The 20,866-nt window shown below is 46.1% G+C and overlaps 1 protein-coding gene across 2 annotated transcripts in view; it reads right to left on the bottom strand.

The window, feature by feature from the left end:
• Window positions 1–18,894, bottom strand: part of ZHX2 (zinc fingers and homeoboxes 2) — a 75,363-nt gene extending 56,469 nt beyond the window's left edge. The window contains exons 1-2 of one of the 2 annotated variants that reach the window (XM_030971028.1): window positions 18,799–18,894; window positions 15,832–15,898 (exon numbers count right to left, since the gene is read on the bottom strand). The gene's annotated coding sequence lies outside the window, so the exon portion shown is untranslated. The remainder of the gene's footprint in view (window positions 1–15,831; window positions 15,899–18,798) is intronic. The other variant, XM_030971027.1, reaches the window with a different exon arrangement.
• Between the last annotated feature and the right edge of the window lie 1,972 nt (window positions 18,895–20,866).

The raw sequence follows: 20,866 nt of genomic DNA, 5'->3' as shown, positions 1-20,866 counted from the left end.
TGTCCCACTGAAACAACCAGGGCCCCATCTGGTACCCCAAAATCCCTTAGAGAACTCTGCCCTTCAGGAAGCTCTGTAGTGCTCTATTGAAAGATGAACAGTACTCAACAATATTATTCTTCATGGAGGCTGTATTTAAAAAGATTTTCTACTGTCCTCGTTGGAGTTTCCCATTTGGGATGTGTGACAAAGCAGACATCGTGCACAAGGAAATATAAATTCTGACTGCACAAAACTACCCTAAAGCTAGAACTTCAGGATTGGATACAGACTGAATTTGACCCCTTGAATCAAATTTGACCCCCGAATCAAAGATTGCTCAGATCTTCCCTGCTGCTAAAATAAAGGCAGAATTTTGTCCTGAAAGATTCCTGTCTCTCCTCAGTTTGCAGCACAGTTTAACTAGAGACCTGTCAAGTTTCTAGTCCCCACCTCAAACAGCCTTGTCAAGTCACAAAATCAGCAAGAAGCAGCCAGGGCAGGGTTTTATTGTCAGGGAATGTAAACAAGTAACAGGCAGTGCTGTTCATATATCTCAGATTGGTGCATATAATTTTAATTAAAGCATTTATGTAAATACAGATGCAAATCAGGTTCAGCATAGCATCTGACAAATTACTCAAAGACCTGAGGCTACTGGCAAATTATCAGCCTGAGCTCTCATGATGTGAAGGTATAAAACCCAATCTTGGTCCAGACACTGTATATTTTATTTGGCTTAAATTGGCAGTAAAACATCATAGTGATGCATACTAAAGAAGGTAAACAGTCTTCAATTTGAGAAAAGAGCACTGAGGAGGTAAACCAACATCCTTGTAATCTGTCCTTTAGACAGCCTCTGTCTAGCAAGAAAAAACCCTTTCTGCAACACCTACCAAAGAAACTCAAAGCATCTCTGAAATGTTAATTAATCCATACTCTCCCCAAGGGATATCTATTTTAAAGATGGTTATATGGAGCCTGCATTCATCTCTCATTTGCCAAAGGCTCCCAGGGGAAAAGCCAGAGATCAAATCTGGACCTTGGCTGTGCTCCTCCACGTTCTCATCACAAGACTTCCCCTTCACAAAAATCACAAGAACTCACTCACACCACAGAGGTGTGAACCTCTCTGGCCTAGGTATCACTGCCTCAAAGTAGTGTTAACTTCAAAACCTTGTTTAACTTGCAAAGATGATTACAAGACAAGAAAAATAAAGGAAAACAAATCACAAGAGAAAAAACACCCACTCCCAACATTTGAAAATTGAAGGAATCTTTAGATCATACTGAAAGAATCTTATCTTTGGAAAATGAAAAGATATGACCAAGGTAATCTTCACAGCAGTATCAGCAGCAACTTCTGCTATTTCTTCCCTCCAGGTTCAATTCCATCTTTAGGGCCTTGCAAGGGAAGAGCAATTCTCCTTCATTCAGAACCACCCAGTAAGACAATGCTTGGAAAGAGGCAATAGCTCCTAAGGTTTTAAAGCAGACTTAACTTGATCAACATCAATGATGTTTAAGTACATGCTTAACATTTTGCCTGCAATACCCTCACACATTTCCCAGAGTATGAAATTCCCACTGGCACTGACAGAAATGCATTTGTTCCAATTTATTTGGAACAAATGCATTAAGTTCCTTGGAAACAATTGTTATTACTGGTGATGAAGAAAGAGAAGGAAACACAGTAAGGTTTGGAGTTACACAGGTACATTCACAGCGTGACAAAATGTGACATATACGTGTCATAGCATTACTATGACAACAGTGTTTGGAAGATATGTAACCAGCATTTTGTAAGCATATGGTCATATACTGGCCCCTTCCTGTGCTCAAAATGAAAAACAAAAGAGGGACAGGAGCTAAAGGCATGAAGCCACAGACTGGCCAGTTTGCATTCCTTTGTCCTGATACCAGTTATAATGACTGCACAGTCATTCAAATGCTTTGCTTATAGATGTGTTTATTTGTCTTTAGCATCTTGCTTCCAAAACACCCAAAAAACCTCCAAGAAACATATAGAAATAGCAAGTGTTGGTTTTGAACATTGGGACACCAGTGTGAATTCCTACAGTAACTGTGATCTCGTGGCTGCAGGGAGTGTGTGGAAGAGGGGAACAAGAAATGCTGATGTAATTAAGGAAATGATACTGAGGTTGCACCTCCTGTAATCTGTTGGAACAGGCTAAATGTGAGAGCTTTATGCTCCTGGAAATTGGACATCCCTGCTTTCCATGGCTTTTAAGAGAACTGGTGTACCTATATATATAGATGTGTGTGTGTGTCTTTGTATATGAACCTTGCTGGAGAGCAGTTAACATTGCAAGTTCTGCTTCTCCATAGCACATCTGTGTCTTTGATGGAGTACTTGCTTCAGCAAAATAATTTTCTGGGTCTCCTTTTCAAGAAGAAAACGTGGCAAGTTCCACTGAAGCGGGAGGAGAGGTCAAGACTGTTACAAAGGATGAAACACCCCCCATACTTATTTTGGGAGAAAACCAAGCCAAAACCACAGCCTTACCACATACTGGTTCCAAGTCAGAGCCCAAACACCTAAAAGAGGCCAAGTTTGCCATCCTGATGATTTCTTGTTGATAATCACATCTCAGTACACTTTTTTCTTATCTGATGACTTTATCAGGCAATTTCAACAGATTGAATGATTGCACTAGTTTTGCCAAAAGCAGTAAGTGACTTGCAACATACAGGCAAACAGATAAATAAGAGACTTCCAGGTCTGATGTGGCCCCAGCTGGCACATCCTTAGGGAATTGTTTGGAAATCAGAGGTGCTATACTGTACTAAGAAGCTGAGCCACTCAAGCAGCAAGTCATTACCCAGGGACATGGGTGCACCAGAGGAAAAGGAGAGGGCAGGAGTGTATGGCTCCAGCCAGGCTGTGGGAGAGATTTTAATTCCCTGCCTGACCTTGTGTAAACCATTTTTACTCTCCAGAGCTTCTTCACTTAATTCTTGTAACAAAACTTTTCCGTATCACAAATACTGGTATGGTAAATACCCAAGAGGATACAAGGTGCTTATATTTTAAAAATATGAGATCAAATAAGCACCAATAAACCACTCTCTCATCTGCTTCTCCAGTGAGGCTTGGAATAACCCTGAAGGCCTGAATAACCCTGTTCTTCTTGAGCAAAGAAATGTGTAACTCTAAAATGCTGGGGAGGAAGAGAAGAGCAGTATTTCATGAAAGGACCTGTACTAACAGTAGCAGTCTAACAACATAATCTCTTGAAGGGAGCCAAGGATTAAAAGTTGGTGTGAAAAAACACAGTAGATAGTAAAAATGCAACAGTATCCATCTTTCTAAACTCTAGGGGTCTTGAAAGAGGGTGCTAGGAAGTAGGAAGGGAGTTGCTCTGCCCAAGACGTAAAGTTGTGCCTTGTTTCTCTGTCTGCATATTTTTCCACCTTTTATTTTTGGATCTCGCAACATTATCCAGCACTAGATGGCACATAGCTAGAATAACAGCCACTGTGCCCACTGTGCCCTGCTCCAGAGCACAGCAGCAACACTGGAACCACCTTGCAAAGAAGGGTAAGAGAGAACATGGAACATTCAAATGTGTCTCTCACCTCTGTTTTACTTAGGAGGATTTGAAAACACACCTTTAGGAATTTAGAGGAACTGATTTCCCAGAAGTGCTCAGCAGCAGAGGAGCCCCTGTGTGACCCCAAAGGCTGTGCAATGGGCAGGGCAGTGGGGCAGAGCCCGGCTGTGCAGGAGCCCAGCACCAGTCCCTGGCGGGCTGCAGAGAGGGCGGCTTCCCCAGCACAGGCACGCCTGCCTCGCTCAGGAATCACACCTCTCCAGGCTTGGCCAGGACAGCTCTGCTGGCAGGAGTCTGTAGTGTAGGCACAGCTTAACCCCGAGCTATTTTCAGCAGGAGGCAGGATGGGATGCGAGCTAACTTCCCAGTATACAGTACAGCCTGTGTCATAATGCAAAATCCAGCCTCAGTGCCTTGCCACACAGAGCTGCTCACTGCACTGCAGGTGGGGACCATCAGATGCTGTCAAGTAAGAGCCAAGATCCTGATGCCATGAAATAAATGGTTTTATAAACCTCCCAACAGGACAGTTTTCATTGATACACAAACTCTAGATGAGCACTGTTGTGGGCTCCATCACATCACGTCAGTCCAGAAGGACCTAGCTATACAAGTAGGGCAGTCAAAAGGCCAATTTGCAGTCCTTAAGCCCAGGCAAGCACGATGCATAAACAGCATCACTGGAAAAAATGTGGAACTAACATATCTCCAAGGAGATTAAACTCTTCTGAAAAGGCCAGGTTTAGCAGGTGTCCCAGGACAGTCTGATCGCAGAGTCAACCAGAGCCATTTTATTTGGCTGGCTGACCTGTTCCCCTGTTTCTGCCCATGAACTGGTTTTGCCCTTTTGTCTCTTTATTTTAGGCCTGGATAACATTTTCCTGTGTCAGAATTTACTGTGACCCAAAGCAGCTACTGGCTGGAGTAGCCACCAATCTAAACACACATGAAAACTTCAAGTAACACTTCCAACCCTGTGTATCATGCTTGAGGACACAGGCAAACACAGTAATAGCTAATCAACAGCTAGTTTCTGCTAAAAATGTGAGAGACCTGCAAGTCCCAATGAACTGCCGGTACCCCATGGACCACTTAGATGCCAAGATATCACTTCAAAGTCTAGACTTTAGAAACCACTTTTCATAAATCTGTACAATCATTTTTATCTTGACATGACTACATTGCCAGAAACAGAAAAGGAATTATGATTTGTAGCATTTTCTAAAGCACAGTCCAGTTCTCAGTCCAAAAGTGCTGAAATGAGGAATTTGCCCAAGACTGCAAATACATGCCTTCTCCTGGTAAACGTAGCTCACAGGCAGAGGATACATCTGGAATTCCTCTGCTGCCAGCCACTGGTTTAGTTCATGTTATGATACCAAGAACTGAAAGTTGTTTCTACTGAGAATCCCTCCTTCTTCCAGTTGTTTCATAGGATAGAGGGAGTTCCTACATTAATTGAAGTGTTAATTATCACTGTGTTTTCCCACATAATTGATACTTGATAACCGATGCCTTTGGCAGTGGTAAGACATGGCCCCCAACATTCTGAATTACACTGATCTTTCCTCTCCTCAGGAAAAGAGATTTTACATCTCTCACCTGTGGTTCAGCCTCAGAGCTGAAGGAATCATGTCTGTTTTGGATGGCAGACTCCACCTAATTACAAAGGAAAAGGTGAGGAACAGGCACCCAAAAGTCAGGTTTTAATAAAACCTTTAACCTCCATGCCCATGCTGAGAGGCATACCTTTGTTGAGGAAGGGAGCAGCTCTACAAAAGGAGAGGTAATGGCACCCACTGGTAACTAAAAACCAACAATGATCTGCTCTGAAGTCTCCACTGCAGCTTTTTTTAGAAGAGCTGCACCAGCCAACAGCCAGGGACTCAATTCTTGCATCTACCCATTTTCCAGCTTTTGGAGGAATTACCTCAATAAAGAGTCACAAAAGAAACTTAAGATCTGGGTGTTATCCTTGTAGCAGTAGAACCCCAGAAGTCTTCCCCAAAGACACTTATGCTACTTTTGAGGGCAAAAGCAGATGGCATTCAGTATGCTGCTGGAATATTCCTGGAGATCAACGTGACAAGGGACTCCCACCAGCGCCTACTGAAATCATACAGGACACAGCACGACCTCCAAGTTGTGTCCATCACATGCACCTTGCCAGAGCTGTGTAAAATAAACACTGACTTAAACATTGTTTCAGTGAAGGGCTTTAAATTTCTATCCTGGTATGCCCTAACTTTGCTCCAGCAATTGAAAGGAATGGCTCCAGGAGAGAAACCAAGCATCTGTTGAAACTTGATATGATGTGGGATGAAATATTCACTGTAAGAAATAATGAGAAAGTTGTACCAGAGAATGTTTCTGATATGGATTTATTTTGCCACCTGGTTCCACTTCAGCACTACCTGCAACCCCAGAAGCTCAAAGAGTATTAAAGGCTGGTCATTCCTGACACACCCTGCATCTTCCAGGCACAGAGGACCTTTTTCACTCTGAAGGCCAGCTGGATGTGGGAAAGATCTTAAACACTGCACAAACTGGTCCTCATTCCTGGAGTCATACCTGTTCTCTTTAAAGCATATCTCCCTACTTTACCAAAAAATGCCTCCCACATGTATTTACACCAGTGTTCGCTCTGCAGATGGCTGTGGGAAAGAAAAAGAGATTTTAATCTGCCTGGTGCACCACCAGCTGAGCTGCAGTTGGGATTCAGTGGACAGACTCTTTATTGCTGGTAGACTTAAGCGATGAGATGAACACAGTTTTATCTCCAAAATCTGGATGGAGGGGTAAAATAGCTTTCCTGCTGTTTCTTGGTACCAGAAAGAACTGAAACAACTGGCTCCTTCCCAGGGAATTCACGACTCACTGCTCATCTCTGTGCTGATGCAGGAGCTCTGTTTGGAAGGGACAGGAATGACTTGTAGCAATGGCTTCAGATCAGGCTCAGTGAGTGTCCCACTCTTTCACACTAACCAGACTTGAATTAAAAGTATCGTTACAGCCTTGGGCAAAACATTTCCATCCTCTGATGGCTTTCTATTGCTTGGCTCCAGGCAAAATGTTCAACTTTTGTGCCTCAGTTTCCCCACCACTTAACAGTAATAAAACCTCCTGTGGAGGTATCAATTACACCTTGGTGCTTGTATAGGAGGAGGATGCAAAGGAAAGCACTACAAGAACCAGAGATCATCAATAAAGCATCCAACACTGCCACTGATGCTTCAGCAAAACACCAGCCCACTCGACCCCTAGAGCCAGATGTGCAGCACTAGCTCAGAAAACTAAAAAAGAGGAAGAAGCTGCCAGGTTCTTCATATTCATGAGCTTTTTAATAAAGCTCAACAAAACTTGGAGGCACATTCTCTGCTGTTGCTCTTGCCCTTCTGCACAGTGAGCAAGTCATAAATATTTCAGGGGAAGAGTCCAGAAAATTTGCAAGACTGGTCCTAGCCTTTTACAGCATTAATGAGCAGACCATTAATAGTTAATGAAGCAGCTGCTGGTGATCTCAGAGGTAAAGGCAAGACGAGAACAGTAGCGTTTGCTCATTCACTACAATGTGATAATGTGAAGGAATCGCTTGATCCTTCTATCAAATTCTCCCCATCACAGCAAGACCCAGAAGCTGATCACAGGACTTCCAGCAGAACCACACACAACCCCTTGCCCCACTGCTGTCACCCAGCACGGATGGAGGCTGCTGGAAGTGGTCTGAACCAAGCGTCCTGATGCTCCGTGCACACCTGAGGGACTGCAAAGGCTTCAGTGCTGTGTCTTAAGTACAAGACTAATGCTCCAAACAATCAGGTAGGAGCATGCAATGCCTATGTGCAGGTGTGTGTGTGCACCCCATAGCAACACATATGTAAAAATGCCAATAAAAAGAGTGGGTGTTGATGCCTTTTAAAAGTCTCAACTGTTTGTTCAAAGCTGCACTTTGAAAACCAAATTCACAATATAACTGGGCAGCCAATTTCAAAGAACGATTTCTGTGATTTCAGCCTCAGATGCAGCGAGGACTTTGGTGAAAAGGTATTCTTGCTGTACTTTTTTGTATATCTGAAGTGACATCCCCTGGCTGTATCTCTGCAGACAGGAAAGCACCTTGCAGACAAGAAGTCACCTTTTGGCAACTCTGCTTGCCAGGGGCTTTACCAAGGGAGGGCACCACTGGCCAGGCTGTTGGGTGGAACTGCAGTCCTGCAGCCCTTTTGTTTTGAGAAGAATTGGGTAAAAGTTTGGACACTGCCAAACTCAAATTTCCTTCGTTTTATCCCTGCCGGCATCACTGATTTTTAAAGGATTTATGAGGTTTGTTTCCATCTTCCTCCACATTCATGTGTATGTGGGTCCATCAATCCCAGCACAGTAACTTCCTACTGGTCTGATGAAAACAGGGAGGTTGTGGAGAGACCCCCACCACCACCTGTGCTGTGGAGAATGGCCAGTGTGACCCAGTGCACACAGGAATTCAGCACCACAAATCAAACACACTAAAGCGGTTTGCGTCAGTCCTGCTGGCCCCAGGAATAATCAGTCTCCTGGATTTCAGCTCACATCACATCTGGTTTGTCAGTTTAACCCTTTTCTGTGGTTTTCTAATAGGGGTCTGCACAGAAAGCAAGGATTGATAGCAGAGAGGCTCCCTGAAGACCCCCAGATGGAAAGGGACAGCCAGACCCACCTCCTCCAACAGCAAACTGAGCTAGGTTTGGATGCAATCTGAGTATCTCCCTTTTATGTAAGTGTCCTTAGCACAGAGTGCAAAAGTTCATCTGTTCCAGCCGTTCAGGACTGGCAGTCAAGAGCTTTGTATTCAAAGAGAAGACAAAAAGGAAAAGAAAAGCTTAATCTCAAAGTTACAGTCTTAATTCCACTCTCCAAACCAGAGATGTTTTAGTAGCGCAGGAGTCAAAGGCAACTGCAGCACTGGGCCCTTTGTTAAATAATTAACTACGATTTGCCTAATCCATCCATCCCAGATTCTCACTGAAGAGACAAAAAACATCCCCATCAACACCCCACTCTCACCTAAGCAATGAGCTTCCTACAGCACCTCCTGGATAGTCTAGTTTTTAACAAAACTGCTCCTTGACTTTTCTCACCTTCAAACATGATTCTGCCTGCTGCTCTCAATGCAGATCAAAGGCGACCTTAGTAGATCCTTACTGTGCTAAGACATAAATTTATTAAGTTAAATTTCAAGTAATTATGTTATTCTGTAATTTTATTAAAAACTATCATTTGCCAAACATGCTCTGGAAAATAATTACTACTCAGACTTAATAATAAAGTACATAATTAGCAATGAATGTATACTGCCTCTTTTTAAAATCCATAGCATGTAATGCTCCTTCATGCTTTGAGTGGGGAGTGTCTTAAAGTGATCATAAACATTGGTTTAAAGACTTTAATACCTTAAACTAATTTAAATTGCATTAAGGATGAAACGTTACATAGGAAGAACCTTGCTAGATGCAGGTGTGTGTTGGGCTGTTCCTCACTCACACACTCTATTTTGCATAATTTAAGAACAAATATTTTAAAACAGCAGACAAGTAAAAAAAAATCTTTAATGATAAGAACGACCTACCCAATCTCACATGTTTCTTAATCAACTTTCTATTAGCTGCCTGTTTCATTTAAAAAAAGAAGGAAAAAAAGTTGACATTTTACCTTCTCCTCCAGCAAAACTCTGATGCTAAGTGTGTGTTACATTTTCTGTTTCCAACCCTTTGAGAATTATTTTTTACTGATTTTACAAGACAGCAAAGGGACATGGGCCATTCATGTATCAGCCAAAAATTTACCAAGCTGCAACCCCAAAGTGGCAAGCCAAGTGGCCACAGCAGAAGCTGAAGAACATTCCAAAATGAGTATCTGTCAGCTGCAAAGACCACTACTAAAGGGTTGCAAATCACAGTCCTTTTCCACTGCTGTGCAGAGCAGCAATCAGGAATTTGAGCAGGAGAAGGGTGTCTCAGCCAATCTGTGCCAGAAGCTCAGCATGGAACTCATCTGGGAGATGCTGCAGCAGGGCCTAGATGCACAAGCCAAGCAGTGACCTTGCAACACTCAGCAGCAAGCCTCCACCCTGAGACTCAATAAAAGGATCAGGACAAGAGAGAAGCAACAAATAAAACCCCTATCTGCACAGGAATGAACAAAATACAGGCAGATTAAAAAAAATTTAAATAACTAAAGCATGTTAGATGAAAACATGAACCAGTGTAAGTGGTCCTACTGCTTGTTCCAGTGAAAGGCAAATAGGAAAGGATGCCTTGAGTGCAAGGCAGATAACTGAAAAATATGATCAAATTCCTACCTTGGCTGCAGAAATCAATACAGAGAGGAAACTCAGGTATGAATTCAGGTTTCCTGTGCAAATACACCATTCAAAATGCATCAAGCTACAACTCACACCACTCCACACAACATATCTCAAAGCTAAAAGCGTGGCAGAGCCCAGGTGATAATTCCCATCCCTCTTGCTGTCTGCTACCATCTGTAAGTAAAGCAGCCACAAATCCTTTGCCACACAGTTCTGCATACCATTTACAACACCACCAATTTTGGGATGTAGCTTGGGTTAAATACCCAGAATCTCACTTTTCCCATTCTACAGCACAGTTCAAAGCAGATCCCAGTCTCCATCAAGCATCACAACAGCACTTTGCCCACAGATAGAAAGGTGCTCTCCTTGTCCTGTGAGCACCCTGCCACAGCAAGCTCCTTGTTGGGATGCAAACTGAGCCCTCCAAAAATATGTCGTGGTGGGAACAGACTGGTAGGGGAAGAGGTGAAGGAACAGGATACCACAAAGAAAATAAAAATGCAAACCATGTGCTCAACAATGATCTTCCTCCTGAACTAAGCACAAGGCGCAGACAGGGATTTGTGTACTTTTTTTTAATTTTATTTAGAAGAACCTTATATTTAAGTCTCCCAGAATTTTTGTGGGGGAGTTGCAGAGGGCTCAGCACAGAACTGGAGCCAGCTGGCAAAGGGTGTCTGGTGCCTGCTCACCCCTTGCACCCTAGGGCAATAGACCCTGAGGTTGAAAGCACTCACCCTTGAGCACTTTATGGTGAGAACAAGACCATTCACTACTCATCAAGCGGCAAGAACAGAGCAAGGAAAAAGCAGTTCAGGTTTCAGGAAATTAACTTTAAATCCACCACCTCAGTGCTCTGATTTGCTGCTGGAGAAGAGATGGGGCTGGAGTTAAGATCATTCCTATGTACAAGCTCTTTTCAGCATAAATAATATATTGTGACACTCCTCTCCTGACTTGGACATGTACTGAGTGTTTGCACGCTCTCCTAGACCATCACACAGAGGGCAAAGACATAAAAATAAGGTTCATAAGAACAAGATCCAGGATAACAGGACAAACAAACAGAATCTAAGGCACTCAAGTATATTTATGGTTGAAAGCAAAATCCCTCAGAGAGGTAAGATTTTTTTTCCTTTATCTGATTAAGTGTGGATCTTGAAACTTGTGTTTGCCTTGAGCAGTATTTCCCAAACCACATCACCCCCTCGACATCACCAAGGCACACAGACAAGATGCCAAGACATACACAGAGGAGGGATACCCTGTGAAAACTATTTTAGCAATACTGAAATTATGAGGATGCTCTCAAGAGATGCCAATTTAAAAGTAGTAAAGAAAACAGTTCACTCCAAACACATAATTCTTTCTTGTCACTCCAGTTGTTTTAAAACACATGTAGAGCCAACTCCTCTCTTATGCTGAAGAATCCCAGACTGGCAGAGAGACGTAGAGGCTTCTTTAGGCAGCACTTTATACTCTGAATTTACTCATCACCATTTACACCTGGAAGCTTCCTACCTGCTGTAGTTGGGCAAAATCTTGCAGGTCCTCAGTGGCCACCAGCCCTTGTCCTTGGCAGCCTGACATGGGCACAAGTGCATTTGCCAACTCCTCTATGCAGCAACTCCTGGCACTTTCTCTGGTTTGAAAACCCCACATGAAGATTTTCAGCATCATCAGCCAGCTTTTTCAGCTGGTTTCTCAGAGAAAACTAAACCTAGCCCTCAAAAAGGTCACACAGTGGAGCTGGTAGCTTCCTGGCAAAATACTTTACCTGAGCACAGGTTGGAAGGATCTGTGCCCAGGTAAAAGGCCCACTGTCTTTCTCAAAAAAAAAAAAGGCTTTTTTTTGGAAAGTCCTGAGACATGAGAAACAGATCCCAAAAATCTGCAACTGCAAGGTCATGACTCCTGGTACTGAATATCACCTGACAGTAATGAAAAGCAGCATCATAATGGTGACAGGCTGCAAGAGACAACGTGGGGATGCCAGATAGTAAATAAATGAGTGATAAAGGACTCTGCAACCACCTTTGGCTGAGCAAAAGGAGGGCACTGGTGTACCGGTCCCAGGGGTGGGAGCAGCGACAGTCATGTGGACTCCCAGCCAGGCAGCCAAGTGCTCTCCCTGGGAGGGAGCTGAGCACTCAAACAACTTCCTCGCCTTTCAATCACATGGAAATGAACAACACTCTTCACAGACGACCAGGAAGGGGAATCTCTTTGGAAAAATGCAGAAAAAAACAGCTTCAGGGGAAACTAGGATTCTTTGGGATAACCCCATCTTCCACAATTTTCAAGAAAGCTGTACCAAAGCCTCGAAGACAACAAGCACCAAAGCCTTTAACAGCAGTGTGCTCCCAGCATATCATTTAAATAAATCAGTTTCTGGAGAGACAAAAGACAAGTAAAAACTCCCTGTGGTGCCTGACAGTTTGTGCTCAAGAGGATGCTGAAAAAAAAACCCCACAAGACATCTTTCTTTTGAGGTGGGTGGTAGGAGGAGGGGAGGGGAAGGAATATCCCCAGAAGCACTTGAGGCCAGAACCATCAGGACTTTCCTTCATTTTGTGTGAAAGTGAATCAGCAGTGCTCTGCCAGCCCGGCAGCAAAGCTTGGAGATGCTGCTGCTGTCTGCTTCATACTGGCTTTCACTGGCATGAGAGGAGGCAAAAACCTCCCTGCACCAATTCCCAGGCCACCACCCGGCAGACTTTGAAACCCTACAAAACTTAACTGCTTCCAACTGGTATATCCTCTTGGATTTTTGTCTTGCTAGTAGGATTTAAGAAAAAGAACAAGTATTTTCCCACTTCTGCTATCTAAGTAAAGTGCAACATAAAGTAACTGAAACTAATAAGCATGAAATCTGGCTGAGAAATGTAAAAAACAAATGTCCAAAACTTAGAGTGAGAAAAGTGAATACACACAAGAAAGGCAGCAGGAGGGGTACAGAGACCTTGAGACATACTGATATTTTATTAAATTTCTCTGAGAGTGCCTTCAGCAGCAGCTCAGAACCTGCTTATTTTTGGGTGGTATTAAAAAAAACCCAAAAAAACCCAAAAACCAAACAAACCACAAATAACAAGATTCTGCTTAAAAAGAAAGGAACCACATTCTTCCCTATACAGTTTTGCTCACAGGACTTCTTCCTCCACTTCCTCCACCAAACTGGACAAGAGGTTAAGTAACACTGAATCTGAGCCTTCCTTAGTTATGGTCACTGACTCAAAAAAGCAAGAAAATCTCTCTCTTTGTTTGTTGGTGGAGGGTTTTTTTGTTTGTTTTAAGCTCCAAAGAATGAAATATGCAATTTTAACACTTATTAAAAATTGTGGGAACAACATACAATCAACTACAAAAGAGAAGCCAAAATAAACAGGTAATTTGAGGTTGCAAGTTTAAAAAAATATTTAGTATTTAAGAGGGGAAATAAGGTCAGGACAGGAAGAATGGGGAAGGGAAAAAGAGAAGGAAAATCCAAGATTTCAGGCCTCTCATAGGCTTAATAAATAAATGAAAAGCAGTGCAAGATGTTCCCAACTTACCCAACCCACTGCTCACATGAAATTAATCGTCCCCTCCACCAGTGCCAACTGAGACCACACTGCAAATCACAGCATCAAAATGTTACAGATTAAAAGGTAACACTAAAGATTTATACCTCTACATGTCACTTCATAAAGGAGGGAGAGAAGAAGAGGGGCTGTTTCTCTGCAAAGCCAAAGCTATGAGTTTTCTAAGTGGCAAGGCAAGTAGCTTTGCTTTTCATCTTGCAACTTTTTTCCAGGAAAGAAGATGAATTTCAGGCTGTGGAAGAGTTTACCAAGTGAACTGAAAGCCACAGCAGGCAGGTAATCCTTCTCTTGAGGAAACTCTGTGACTTGCACAGAGCTATTTGCATTTGCCCATCTCGGTGATCCAGAGCCTCCACTGCCTGCAGCTGCAGGAGGGGCTGCACTTAACTGGGGCTGCACTCCAGTAGTGAAGCTGGAGGTTTCCCAGAGCAGAGAGTGGATGTGCAGACACAAGAGCTGAACAAGCCCATGAGAGCAGGCATGTCTGCATGGGCACACCTCACACCAGGTCTGTACCACCAACACTGCCATGTGTTGTTCCAGCCCAGGGCAGGACATGCCACTGAAGCAGCTGCGCTGGCAAACCCGGGAGTGAAAGGGCTGCTACACCAGCAAAGGGACATTACTGCCAATGTCACCTACTGAGACAGGGCTGGGATGATAAACCCACTATCAGCATATTCACCCAAGGAGGAAGTCCTTGATGTGCTTGTGGGATGCTGACCAGACCAGAGCACCTGGTACCCTGGCTAATGAGATATTAAACATACACAGTCTCACTTTGTACCAAAGCCTGTAGAGATGGGACAAGGAGCAATGGTTTTGAACTGAAGGAGTGTAGGTTTAGATTGGACAGCAAGAAACAATTTAAAGATCCCTTTCAACCCTCGGGCTGGGCAATCCCAGACAAAGGCAGCACAAGGCAGAGGCCTACAGGACTTCAGAGCTTTTGAACCATGCAGACAGAAACTGCATCCAAGGCTGAGCCTGGACCATGGTACTGTTTACCCTGTAGTCTGTGTGGGTGGGAGATGTGGAGATTGCAAATTCCTCCCAATAAACCTGTAATAGTTAGTTTGAGAGGCAGGCAAGGGGTGCGCAGGCTCCAGTTTGCTACATCAGGTCCCCACTGGACAACAGCGCGGAGAAGACACAAACTGCAGATGGTGCTGGGGAGGCTTGTTCCCAGGGCAAAGCTGAATTCCCTGCCCCTGCCCGGCTTTCAGCACCCAGCATGTGCCCTCGCCCCCAGCCAATTTGCCAAAGGCTGTCAAAACTCACTGCAAGCTCACTCCCTCCACTCCTGACGTGTGATTTCTAACCATGCAGGTGTTCCAGATCCCCTTCTTCCCCATTTGCTTCCCAGCCCTTCCTCCCGTCTCCCCTCCAGAAGGCAAATGCTCCCCTCTGTCCAGCACTGACATGAGCCTTCCCACCATAGCCCCACTGGGGCACTGCCCACTGCAGGCCATGTGCAGTCTCATTCAAGAATTCAAGGAGATGCTGCACCATAATCCACCTCCTCAGCTAGCAGAATCTCCCAGGATGACTTTTTTGAAGTCCCCTCCTAGCTGCCAACACCTAAACCTTCTCTCCTTGCCTGCGTCGTTCTCTCTCTGCTCAATAACAAAACCAAGCCATCTGAGCCTTCTGCAGAGCTAAATACACAAAATCATTTCACACCTCTCCCTCAGTTTCACCAGCAGACTCACAACACTGGTCATTCTACATAAACTGAGCTTATGGAAATTCAGTTTTCCCTGTAGGAACTGGTTTGGGGTCCCACAGTTCTGAAAAGAGCTTGCCAAATGCACTGCCTTATTTTCAAACTCACATTTTTACAACAACCCCAAGTGCTACTTTTTAAAACCAAAACAACCAACCAAACAACCCCTCTGCCTCGCAAAGGCATGGTGATTTTGGGGAGAGGGCTGGCTTGGTGATTTCTGAACTGTCTCTGGAAGGCAAGGCTGGAATTGACCACTGCTCCCTTCATCTTCCAAGCACCCAACTTATTTTATTTCCATTTTGTACACCTTCACAAACCAAACTTTCAAATATTACTCTATATGAAGAGTATTTGAATCATTCTGGAAATCAACAGCTCTTTCAGCTTTTCAGAAAAAAACCCAACTTACTGTTACCCTGGGACTGAACTGTATCATTACATCCTGTAAACTTCAGATCTATTTTTGAAGGGTTGATAAAATAAACTAACCACAATTATTAGTTCTAACTGATGTGACACATGCAAACACACCCTGACAGAAGACCAGCAATAATCATAATGGCTTTAAGTTAAAGACTTTATAGATTATATTAGTGCCAACTTTTGTTTATTACTTACTTTCAGCATCATGTAGATGTGCAGTAACCTTTACGAAAAGAAAACACTTGCTGAGTTACCCTCACACCTGAAAGAAAGTCAAACTACAATTACACTCCACGTGAAATGTAAATGCAGCTTTACCTGACAGCCATGCTGAAATCTCAGGGAATTCAGCTGTGACACTGCATGTTTCTGAAAAAATTCTAATTAAAATACTTCTTCTATTTATTTTCTGTGGATGTTTCCATTCCTTAAGTGGACACAAAGAAAAATAATTTAGACATGGATCAAAACATCCCAACCAGAAGACACTCCAAATAGCATTTCTGAGAACCATCCAAGTTAGGGCAAAACAAAAAGAAATAAAACCTGAAGATGCAAATACATGCAAACATGCAAATACAGTGATGTCACATCTGGCATTAAAATTTTTGTCTTTTACGAGGATCAGCAAAACTTGCTGTGTTCTCATTCCAGCCTGGAGCGGTTTGAAACTGGTCTGAAAATGCAAAAAGAAGCCAGTAACTTTACTGTATTTAACGTCGGTTTTTTTTGACTTTTAATAAAAACACAATAAAACTTTCCCCTCCCCACAAGAAAAAACACGACAAACTTGGGCTGTTTCATATAATGGATTATTCATTTTTCAGATATTGACTAGAAATTGCTGATTGTAACTAGAGTAAAAAGGAAAAAAGTGAGCAGAATTTTGGAGAGAAAGCAATTGGAAGGAGCATGCTACTTTCAAACACTGACAGCAGGAAATGTCCTGTGTGACAAAACTCTGACAGCTGAGCTCTTGGGTGGACAGGCAGGAAAAATGTCATTTTACAAAGGTGAGCAATCACAAGGTCTTCGGGCTGATGACTGAGCTATAAACACCTATCCATGCTTTTTGGCACTGAGTTTATCACGGATACAAGAAGAGAGGACAAACATGGGACAGCTCTTGGCCATTGCTTTCTGCAGAAGCTGAGGGGATAAACACGCATATGGGGGCAAAGTAAAATAAGGACCAGCCAATTCTTAGCATTTATATTCTTCCCAATTGCTGGCCACTATCTTGCATTCCCTGATCCAGAAATCAGGCTACAATTCTGTTTCAAAGAGCTGCTGAGTTCATACAACATACTGAAGCCACATCTCCATTAGAAAGGCTTTACTGCTACAGAAATGTATTACCCTGGCAAAGCACTCTGGTCACAGACACCTCCTAAACAGTAATATTGCTCATCTACTGGTCTAATAAAACCTCGGCAACACACACCACTCCTAACACACATGCCATTTCCCAGTAGGGCTGCATGAATGAAGTTTCTGCCAGAGACATCAGACCTCCTCTAGTTACATCCGTGCCTCTATGACCCAGCCGCGGCCAGGAGGGAAAAACCGCGCACAAAGTTTCATCTGTAGTTTAAAAATAAAAGGCACCTCACTGACAGCCTTGTGCTGTGACCCTGTGCTGTCAGACGTGTAGCCTCTCAAGGCAATGCACACTGTGGCACTCTGCCCGCCGCTCCCCGCGCTGCGGCTGCGGGACCCGGCAGGCAGGAGCGGCTGATGCCCAGCGATCCTCATCACCCTTCCCACCCAGCCAGGAGTCCTACTCTTCCCTCCCATTCCTACTTCTGCGATGTTTTCTCCCCTTGTGCTCTCCATCTTCCAATCCAAAACTTTTGCTGTGTTCCCCTGCGCGGCAGGACGCTCGCAAGTTCCCAGGGTTTCCAAGGAGCACCTGCCCCAAGAAAGGATGGGGAGCCGCCAGCGGAGAGGCGCTCGGGCAGCCAAGGGGGAGGAAATCAGAGCCATGCCCCGCCTCCCGGCCGTCTCCCTCAGGAGGGATTCCCAGGCTCTGAACTAACCGGAGTGCTCAGGAAAGAGCTGGGTATAGGGATCCCCCAAAATCAGACAGGTACTTCCCTGTATCATTTCCAAGTTATAGTCCTAGCAAAGGGGGTGGGTGGGGGGGTGGGCGTGGTGGGATCAGTATCCCTCCCTGTCGCCTTCATCACAGAGGGAGAGAGAGGAGGGAAAAAAAAAAAAGACCTTTCTGTGATGTCTTTGGAAATCGGCTAAAACAAACGGGAAAGTCACCTCTCGTTAAAAAAAAAAATGCAGTGCATATAACGTGCCAAAGCCTGCATTTCCCCAAATCTCCCCATTCCGGAGAAAACAAAATGCCACGGGAAGGCAGAGCCTTTCGCTGGGTGGAGGAGGGATGGAGCAGGGCGCCCGGCTCTGCCCCGCCGCGGTCCCGGCTCGGTGCCGCCGCTCCGCCTCGCCGCTCCCCGCAGTTACCGGCAGCGAGACCCGCGCCACGACCACGGCATCACGGGCGGGAGGGGGGCTGCCAAAGAGGGGAAGGAGGGCAGGAGGAAGGAAAACACATCAAAAATTAAACCAGAAGAAACCGCTGCCAAGTGCGGCCGCGGGCGCGGAGCCACGCGCGGCGGCGGCGCCGGGCCCCTCCCGCGCCCCGGGGCGGCTCTGCCCCCTCGGCCCGGGAGCCCGCGGCTCCTCGTCAGGGACCGCGCTGACAAAATCCCCTGCTCGCCTCTACGTAACGCCCTGTCGAAAGCGGACGCCATATTTTGTGTGGCTGATGTCGACATAGACAAACGTAGACATGTTTCCCCCCCCTCCTGCTTTTCCCTCTTCGCCCAAACTTGCGATCAGGAGGCGGCGGGGAGCGGAGAAAGGGCGAGGGGAGGGAGGCTGCACGGCCAAAAATGAAAAATGTAGCTAAAATAATAAAAGCCCACCCCGAACAACCCTCCCGGCTCCCACCCCCGGCAGTCTCCACCGCCCTCCCCCCCACCTCCCGGCCCCCGCCGAAGTCCAGGGAACCGGACAGTTTCTTGCAGGAGGAAAAGTTGGGTGCGAGCGGTCGGGGCGGGAGCGCCGGCGAGCGTCCGTGCGCAGGGAGGGGGCGACTGGGGAGCGCCGCGCACCGGGGGAGGGGGCCCCGCCTGGGAAGTTTCCTACCTGCGCCCAGGGCGGCGGCACCGACTGTCCCGGGCGGAGCGGCACAGGGGCTCCGCTCCGCGCCGCTCCGCTCCGTGCGCCGCCCGCGGCCGCGGGACCCCCGCGCCCCCCGCCCCCGCCGCGCCGGCCCGCGGGGGAACACGCGCGCCCCGCCACGCGCGCACGCACCGGCCCCTGCCCCGCCGCGGAAAAAAAAAAAAAAGAAAAAAAAAAAAAAAAAAGGAGAAAAAAAAAAGCCCTCGATCGGCGGGGATCTACGCCAAACCCCACATGATCTCTGACGTCAGCCTGCGTATTTGCATACGATACCACCGCCGGCGCGGCCGCCGGGGTCCCTCGGCGCGGCGGAAAGTTGCGCGCGGGGCCGCGCCCCCCCATGGCCCGCCCGGCCCGGCCGCGCCTCCCGCGGCTCAGCCCCGCCAACCCTGCACGCACCCCCTGCCCCGAGCGGGGGCTCCGCGGGGCGCTCCGTGTCCCTGCGGTGACACCGCCGGCCCGTGCCCGGCCCGGCCGGTGGCATCGCCGGTCCCCGCCGCGCTCCCCTTCCCGCTCCGCGGACGGAACCGCGCGGACCCTCCCGATCGTCCAGGTGGAGCCGGGGTCGCTGCGGGGGACCCCGGCCCCGGGCGGTTCGAGCGGTGGCGATGCCGAGGGGGATATGGACCCTTGGTAGAGGGGCTGGGAGTGAGGAGCCTCGGACCAGCATCCCGTGGGGGGAGGGCAGCGGCTGGACCCTCGTTCTAGGACGTGGGGACGGGATCAGCATCTCTGCATCGCATCCCTGCTGTAGAGACGGCGGGGGCTGACCCCGCGGTGGGCACGGCGACGGCATCCCCAGGGTCCGATGAGGCTGTGCCATGGCCGTGGGACTGCCCCTCGGAAGCGGGGCAGGTTACCTGGGGAGGTGGGAGGCACTTCTTCATCTTCGGCTTGTGATACAGGTTTTCCAAGCCACAGTCTTTTGGGTGGGCTTCAGGCGGTGGGGTTTTTTTGTTGCTTTGAAGAAGGTGGTGTGTATTTCCAAAGGATGCTACCGCAATCTCTGCTCCTCTGCTGCAAAGCAGGAATCCTTTCCCCAATTTAAAACTGCCGTTGAACTCTTTGCCTTTCTTCCAAAGAGATGCAGACAGATAGGATCCAGGCTATTTTCTGTTTACTTTAATGAATTAATTAAAAGAAATAATGTACCGACTGTATCTTGCTACTAGATAGCAGATCTTCCAACAAGTCCTGGCTAATAAGACTTAAGAGTAGCATAATCTCACTGTAACTTCAGGGATCTGCTATCTAGACGTGGTATCTTTGATTAGATCTCATTAGATTAATCTTTTAATTCTATTCTTTGTGCTCTACAGGCTTTAAATCTCGGCTTGCTTCGGCTCTCACCCTGCCCCATGGCACCAGCAGGTTGGCCAGGCTGCAGCCCTTAGCCCAGCTGAGTGACTTCGCTGGGCATGGTTTTGTTTTTCTTCCCCGTGTCGGGCTGGGGCTGGGGACTGGCTCGTGTTCGAGTGGTGTCAGACGAGGAGCTCTAAGTTATTGCAACTGAATAATCGCAGAAGAACGTAAATATGTCAAAGCAATGTCAAGAGATTTCTTTGCAGGGATACCCTTATCTGAGTAGGCGTGTTTCTGACTGCCTGACTGAGTATAGTCTCTCTCTGTAAGTATTTGATAACAGGATGGATTCCTTCCTTGCTGCCACCAGCCCCGAGATTCCTGCTAACTTTGCTTTCCAGAGGGACGCTGTTAGGCAGGGACAAGCTTGGGTATAATCTCGGCACTTGGGGGCATGGAAGATGCCCCTTAAATCTTGGTGATGCTCATCAAACTCTGGTGTTTGTCCCGAAAGCTGTTGATGGTTTTGATATTTTTTAATGGAAATTTCTTTCTCTTTTAAATATTTCTGAATATATTGTGTTTAATTCTCCAGTAGCTGTCCACCCCTGAAAATGTTTCTGAATTTTGAATACTTGGGGGCAAAAAAAAAAAGTTATTTTAGGGCGCAAAGATTTTCCTCCAGGATACACAATTTTTTTACTGTCTTAAATTCTTTTTCTACTATCTA

This window comes from Camarhynchus parvulus, chromosome 2, assembly GCF_901933205.1.
Source record: "Camarhynchus parvulus chromosome 2, STF_HiC, whole genome shotgun sequence".
NCBI lineage: Eukaryota > Metazoa > Chordata > Aves > Passeriformes > Thraupidae > Camarhynchus > Camarhynchus parvulus.
This window is presented reverse-complemented; position numbering and strand designations above follow the sequence as displayed.